The following is an 8,405-nucleotide window of genomic DNA, read 5'->3' as shown; positions in this document are numbered from 1 at the left end:
TTATATCTGTTCCGATCTATTCCCTTGATATTTCCTATTAAATTTCTAAATTCCTTCCAAAAGATCTTAAATAATTTTATATGGCATAACAAAAAAGCTCGAATATCTAAACTATATCTAGTTAAACACAAAAATAGGGGGGGTATAGGGCTCTCAGATATCCATGCGTATTATATTACCAACATAATAAAACAGAGTCAACTTTGGGTAAATGAATCTTATTCTCTTCCCTGGGTGGATTTGGAAATGTTCTCTAATAATTATAGTCCTTTAAAAAACCTCATTCTCCTCCACCTTTCTTCCCCATTTTTACCGTTTCCCGATTCGCCAACTATAGCTGCCACCCTTCACGCATGGAAATATATAGCAAAACAATCGAAACATCCCAATAAATACGAAAATGTCAAAAATTTCTCTATACAATTTATAGCACTTTTGTCCAAGATTAAAGTCCCAGCCTCATGGCAAAACTCTAAATTACGAATCTTAAGCGACATACATGATGGTGCTGATTTTATTTCATTCTTGGATTTGAAAATTAAGCACAAAATTCTTGACTCTGACTTCAAACTATTGCTCTTTCTTAGAGATTCCATTCGGAGATTACTTAATAATAAATATCCCCTCCCATCTTTATTAGATCCTTTATTCTGTAATCCTAGGGACAGCAGGACCTGGAGTAGTAAATTGATTTATCAATATATTATAGGAGATTATTACTTTGAAAAAACAAAATCTTTTCTCGCTTGGGAAAGGGACCTCGGTCAAACATTTCCAGACGAAGACTGGCAAGATGCTATAAAAACGACTCACTCTGCAAGCATATGTTCTTCTGCTCTGGAAATACATACCAAACTCATGACGCGATGGTACCTTTCCCCAACTAGGCTACATCAGATTAATAATAATATTTCACCATCTTGTTGGAGAAATTGTGGCGGTAATGGGGACCTTTTACATCTTTTCTGGGGATGCCCAATCTTAAAAACCTTATGGACTGGTATTTCAAACTTGATAAATCAAATTACCAAAACAAATATTGTGATCACCCCACAACTAGCTCTTTTATCTTTAGATGCCAAATTAATTGACCCCATTTTTAGATCAATTGTAATTCATATCCTTCTCACAACAAAGAGTAGTATAGCTGCCAACTGGAGGAATATTTATCCCCCCACCCTTAATCAAATTATTGAAAAGGTTGCCATACACAGAAACTATGAAAAGCACTATGCCACTTTCAATAATCAATATACTCGCTATTTCAAAGTTTGGCATCCCTGGGACACTTATCGATCGGAAGTCACCTGATTTGCATACTTAAATAACTCACCTATGTCAAGTGTTACAATTCTCAAACATATGGTTCTGGTATTTAATTTGTCATGGTCATGTTACATAGGTACATTTTCTTGTATATACGTTTTGTATAAGGTTTATAGTTTTGCAAATTAATATCTTGTTCTCCTTTTCCCTTTACCTTTTTTTTTTCCCCATTTCCCTTAATCCTAATTTCCCTATTAAATTGCTACACCTTCCTCCCCTTCATTCCTTCACCAATCCTTTCCCATACCTCCTCACCTGAAAGATATTTTATGCTAAATATTTACTAATGTCACCATTTAATCGCTGTTTCATCTCAACAATCTCTCTAATTTTCCCCCTTCCTTTTATTTGTTTTGTTAAAAACCTTAATAAATACATTTTAAAACAAAAAACAATGGGAAACTTGTAAGGAAAACTGCAAACTCTGCTCTTGTGTCACACTATGATATTGTGCTTATACTATGCACTTCCCGGCCCCCTCAGACTTTACTGCCCCTCACAAGCTCAGTGACCCTCGCTTACTGTGGCCGGGGTAAATAGTTCTGGAACAATCTAGAAACAGCTGTGGCCACTGCCCCCTCAGACTTCACTGCTCATCCCTGGATTTCCAGGATATCTGCTCCATGTCTGTCCACTAGTGATGGGTAGTTCCTGAACAGCCGGCTCTTCATAGTGAATCATATGAGTCGGCTCCTGGCAGGGGCCAATTGAAATTTAAACGGCTCTTTGCCAGTTCCGTTCCACAGTCAGTCCCCTCTTGCCCCGCCCCTCTTGCCCCGCCTCTCCCCTCTTGCCGCGCCCCCGGCCCCTCCCTCCCGGCAGTAGTCACTCTGATCTTATCCAGGAGACTGAGAATGCATGCTCTTCCTGCTGCCGCACATAGCACTGACTCACAGCCCCCTCCAATCTGTGACAAGCAGCAGTCAGGCACTTTATTAAAGGAACACTGACATCTGGATTTCGCCTGATTCTAGTTATTTACCGCCAGCTTGTAAATCCTCGCTGAGCGAGGGAGAAACAGCGGATGTAAATGTGCGTCCCTTGTTCTCTCCCATTCACTTGAATGGAAGAGAACAAATGATCCAGCGCTGCATTTTCTCTTATGTCCCTGCCTCAGGGGGCGGGGCCGGAGGCAGTTCTGTGCGCACACATGACATGCGCACAGAACTCCGTGATTGGCCTCCGGGGACCGATGCACAGCTCTGTGCTGTCACCGCCCGGCCCACAACGGGTGCTGCATGGTCCATGCGGTCAGTCAGCGAGCGCTGGCCGACAACATGGTCGCATCCTGTGTGTCTTTTGCTGAATAGGGCTCCGGCACAGGACAACTTCCATGGAAACCCATGTAAACAGTTCCATAGGTTTTTATGGAATACCAGCAGGATTGAAGCAGAATTTATAAAATAAGTATATGGAGAATATACCTATTATAAAAAGTTCTCTTCAATTAATGGCACTTGCCCATGTGATCCAACCCCTTTATGACATTATATTAGTGATGGCAGAAGACATTGGTCCTTGATGGGACACCAAAAAAACTGTATTTTCCAAAACAGATAATAACAGAGGAAATAAACTGAATCCGTCCATCCAGGCTATGGCACTTAGTTTATCCAATGGGCCCTAAAGACACTTTTCGGCTGCCTTCACACTTTGTGGATTTGCAGCGGAGTTTCCAGCAGATCATCAGCGTGGAAATTCCATGGCATTTACAGAAGCCGACAGCGGCAATGGCTTTATCCAAACACATTCTCACTTCATGGAAAACTTCAGAATGTGACATGAGGTGGGAAACTGGCTTCAGCAGCGTCACTATGTGCAGAATATCCGATATGCCACATTCATTGCAGTCAATGGACGGGGGAATTCCGCAGCAGATTCCTTCTCTAAATCCGCCTGGATGCAGAGGCCACATTGGACACTGCAGATTTGCTGCAGACTGTTTGCAGCAGACACAGCCCACATTGAACTCGCCAAGTGTGAATGGGGCTCTACAATGTGGCGCTGAGGATTAGGAGCTTGTTGCTATTTTACATGTTCATTTTGTGTTTGTTAAAGTTTTTACAGCAAATAATATAAAATCTGGATATTCTGGAAACTATTCTGTTTTATGTCATAAATTGTCATGTGTAGATTTTTACTAAAAGGTACAATCATGGGTTACAACATACCAGAATTTGGCTTCAAATTTAAAGCCAAAGGTAATAGGAAATGAAGAGCCGTTTTCGGAGCCAAAAGACCCAGCTCACCAAAAAAATCGCATTTTACCCATCACTACTGAGGAGCTGACCATGTGACCCTGACTCCTCCCCTCCATGTGACATCATCACAGGTCCTGGAAGCACAGAGCAGCCACATGTATACTGTGCGGCTGTTACGCGAGATGCGGGGGTTGGGAAGCACCAAGCGAACAGCAAAAAGGAAGGTAACGGAAACCCTGTGTCTAGGGAAACTAAACTAGACTAAACCTACTGCTGGTCCCTGGGTCCTCACCACCATAGATAGGTTCCTCACCTCTGCCCCGAGCCGGATACCTGACCCTAGCTATAACTACTGCTGGTCCTGGGCCCTCACCACCATAGATAGGTTCCTCACCTCTGCGCCGAGCAGGATACCTGACCCTAGCTATAACTACTGCTGGTCCTGGGCCCTCACCACCATAGATAGGTTCCTCACCTCTGCCCCGAGCCGGATACCTGACCCTAGCTATAACTATAACTACTGCTGGTCCCTGGGCCCTCACCACCATAGATAGGTTCCTCACCTCTGCTCCGAGCCGGATACCTGACCCTAGCTATAACTACTGCTGGTCCCTGGGCCCTCACCACCATAGATAGGTTCCTCACCTCTGCCCCGAGCCGGATACCTGACCCTAGCTATAACTACTGCTGGTCCCTGGGTCCTCACCACCATAGATAGGTTCCGCACCTCTGCCCCGAGCCGGATACCTGACCCTAGCTATAACTACTGCTGGTCCCTGGGTCCTCACCACCATAGATAGGTTCCTCACCTCTGCGCCGAGCAGGATACCTGACCCTAGCTATAACTACTGCTGGTCCTGGGCCCTCACCACCATAGATAGGTTCCTCACCTCTGCCCCGAGCCGGATACCTGACCCTAGCTATAACTACTGCTGGTCCCTGGGCCCTCACCACCATAGATAGGTTCCTCACCTCTGCTCCGAGCCGGATACCTGACCCTAGCTATAACTACTGCTGGTCCCTGGGTCCTCACCACCATAGATAGGTTCCGCACCTCTGCCCCGAGCCGGATACCTGACCCTAGCTATAACTACTGCTGGTCCCTGGGTCCTCACCACCATAGATAGGTTCCTCACCTCTGCGCCGAGCAGGATACCTGACCCTAGCTATAACTACTGCTGGTCCTGGGCCCTCACCACCATAGATAGGTTCCTCACCTCTGCCCCGAGCCGGATACCTGACCCTAGCTATAACTACTGCTGGTCCCTGGGCCCTCACCACCATAGATAGGTTCCTCACCTCTGCTCCGAGCCGGATACCTGACCCTAGCTATAACTACTGCTGGTCCCTGGGTCCTCACCACCATAGATAGGTTCCGCACCTCTGCCCCGAGCCGGATACCTGACCCTAGCTATAACTACTGCTGGTCCCTGGGTCCTCACCACCATAGATAGGTTCCGCACCTCTGCCCCGAGCCGGATACCTGACCCTAGATATAACTACTGCTGGTCCCTGGGTTCTCACCACCATAGATAGGTTCCTCACCTCTGCCCCGAGCCGGATACCTGACCCTAGCTATAACTACTGCTGGTCCCTGGGCCCTCACCACCATAGATAGGTTCCGCACCTCTGCCCCGAGCAGGATACCTGACCCTAGCTATAACTACTGCTGGTCCCTGGGTCCTCACCACCATAGATAGGTTCCTCACCTCTGCCCCGAGCCGGATACCTGACCCTAGATATAACTACTGCTGGTCCCTGGGCCCTCACCACCATAGATAGGTTCCGCACCTCTGCCCCGAGCAGGATACCTGACCCTAGCTATAACTACTGCTGGTCCCTGGGTCCTCACCACCATAGATAGGTTCCTCACCTCTGCCCCGAGCCGGATACCTGACCCTAGCTATAACTACTGCTGGTCCCTGGGCCCTCACCACCATAGATAGGTTCCTCACCTCTGCCCCGAGCCGGATACCTGACCCTAGCTATAACTACTGCTGGTCCCTGGGCCCTCACCACCATAGATAGGTTCCGCACCTCTGCCCCGAGCCGGATACCTGACCCTAGCTATAACTACTGCTGGTCCCTGGGTCCTCACCACCATAGATAGGTTCCTCACCTCTGCACCGAGCCGGATACCTGACCCTAGCTATAACTACTGCTGGTCCCTGGGTCCTCACCACCATAGATAGGTTCCTCACCTCTGCCCCGAGCCGGATACCTGACCCTAGCTATAACTACTGCTGGTCCCTGGGCCCTCACCACCATAGATAGGTTCCGCACCTCTGCCCCGAGCCGGATACCTGACCCTAGCTATAACTACTGCTGGTCCCTGGGCCCTCACCACCATAGATAGGTTCCGCACCTCTGCGCCGAGCCGGATACCTGACCCTAGCTATAACTACTGCTGGTCCCTGGGCCCTCACCACCATAGATAGGTTCCGCACCTCTGCGCCGAGCCGGATACCTGACCCTAGCTATAACTACTGCTGGTCCCTGGGCCCTCACCACCATAGATAGGTTCCGCACCTCTGCGCCGAGCCGGATACCTGACCCTAGCTATAACTACTGCTGGTGCCTGGGCCCTCACCACCATAGATAGGTTCCTCACCTCTGCGCCGAGCCGGATACCTGACCCTAGCTATAACTACTGCTGGTGCCTGGGCCCTCACCACCATAGATAGGTTCCTCACCTCTGCGCCGAGCCGGATACCTGACCCTAGCTATAACTACTGCTGGTCCCTGGGCCCTCACCACCATAGATAGGTTCCTCACCTCTGCCCCGAGCCGGATACCTGACCCTAGCTATAACTACTGCTGGTCCCTGGGCCCTCACCACCATAGATAGGTTCCGCACCTCTGCCCCGAGCCGGATACCTGACCCTAGCTATAACTACTGCTGGTCCCTGGGCCCTCACCACCATAGATAGGTTCCGCACCTCTGCCCCGAGCCGGATACCTGACCCTAGCTATAACTACTGCTGGTCCCTGGGTCCTCACCACCATAGATAGGTTCCGCACCTCTGCCCCGAGCCGGATACCTGACCCTAGCTATAACTACTGCTGGTCCTGGGCCCTCACCACCATAGATAGGTTCCTCACCTCTGCCCCGAGCCGGATACCTGACCCTAGCTATGACTACTGCTGGTCCCTGGGCCCTCACCACCATAGATAGGTTCCGCACCTCTGCCCCGAGCCGGATACCTGACCCTAGCTATAACTACTGCTGGTCCTGGGCCCTCACCACCATAGAGAGGTTCCGCACCTCTGCCCCGAGCCGGATACCTGACCCTAGCTATAACTACTGCTGGTCCCTGGGCCCTCACCACCATAGATAGGTTCCTCACCTCTGCCCCGAGCCGGATACCTGACCCTAGCTATAACTACTGCTGGTCCCTGGGCCCTCACCACCATAGATAGGTTCCGCACCTCTGCCCCGAGCCGGATACCTGACCCTAGCTATAACTACTGCTGGTCCTGGGCCCTCACCACCATAGAGAGGTTCCGCACCTCTGCCCCGAGCCGGATACCTGACCCTAGATATAACTACTGCTGGTCCCTGGGTCCTCACCACCATAGATAGGTTCCGCACCTCTGCCCCGAGCCGGATACCTGACCCTAGCTATAACTACTGCTGGTCCCTGGGTCCTCACCACCATAGATAGGTTCCTCACCTCTGCCCCGAGCCGGATACCTGACCCTAGCTATAACTACTGCTGGTCCCTGGGTCCTCACCACCATAGATAGGTTCCGCACCTCTGCCCCGAGCCGGATACCTGACCCTAGCTATAACTACTGCTGGTCCCTGGGCCCTCACCACCATAGATAGGTTCCGCACCTCTGCACCGAGCCGGATACCTGACCCTAGCTATAACTACTGCTGGTCCCTGGGCCCTCACCACCATAGATAGGTTCCTCACCTCTGCCCCGAGCCGGATACCTGACCCTAGCTATAACTACTGCTGGTCCCTGGGTCCTCACCACCATAGATAGGTTCCTCACCTCTGCCCCGAGCCGGATACCTGACCCTAGCTATAACTACTGCTGGTCCCTGGGTCCTCACCACCATAGATAGGTTCCTCACCTCTGCCCCGAGCCGGATACCTGACCCTAGCTATAACTACTGCTGGTCCCTGGGTCCTCACCACCATAGATAGGTTCCTCACCTCTGCCCCGAGCCGGATACATGACCCTAGCTATAACTACTGCTGGTCCTGGGCCCTCACCACCATAGATAGGTTCCTCACCTCTGCCCCGAGCCGGATACCTGACCCTAGCTATAACTACTGCTGGTCCCTGGGTCCTCACCACCATAGATAGGTTCCGCACCTCTGCCCCGAGCCGGATACCTGACCCTAGCTATAACTACTGCTGGTCCTGGGCCCTCACCACCATAGAGAGGTTCCGCACCTCTGCCCCGAGCCGGATACCTGACCCTAGCTATAACTACTGCTGGTCCCTGGGTCCTCACCACCATAGATAGGTTCCGCACCTCTGCCCCGAGCCGGATACCTGACCCTAGCTATAACTACTGCTGGTCCCTGGGTCCTCACCACCATAGATAGGTTCCGCACCTCTGCCCCGAGCCGGATACCTGACCCTAGCTATAACTACTGCTGGTCCCTGGGCCCTCACCACCATAGATAGGTTCCGCACCTCTGCACCGAGCCGGATACCTGACCCTAGGTATCCCTACTACAAGACCCTAAATAGGGAAAGGGTGGGATGAGCTCTTCATCAACCCCACTAAACACTAAAGACGACACAAGGAGGACACACAGGAAAATGCATGAACTACTTATCTACAGGTGACACAGGTAGAAGTTCAGCAGCAATTCCACAGAGGAGTACAAGCCACCTGCTTACAACCAAGGCTTG

The sequence above is a fragment of the Anomaloglossus baeobatrachus genome, assembly GCF_048569485.1.
Source record: "Anomaloglossus baeobatrachus isolate aAnoBae1 chromosome 5 unlocalized genomic scaffold, aAnoBae1.hap1 SUPER_5_unloc_25, whole genome shotgun sequence".
In the NCBI taxonomy this organism is placed as follows: domain Eukaryota; kingdom Metazoa; phylum Chordata; class Amphibia; order Anura; family Aromobatidae; genus Anomaloglossus; species Anomaloglossus baeobatrachus.
The sequence above is the reverse complement of the archived record's forward strand: the minus strand, read 5'-3'. Positions refer to the sequence as shown.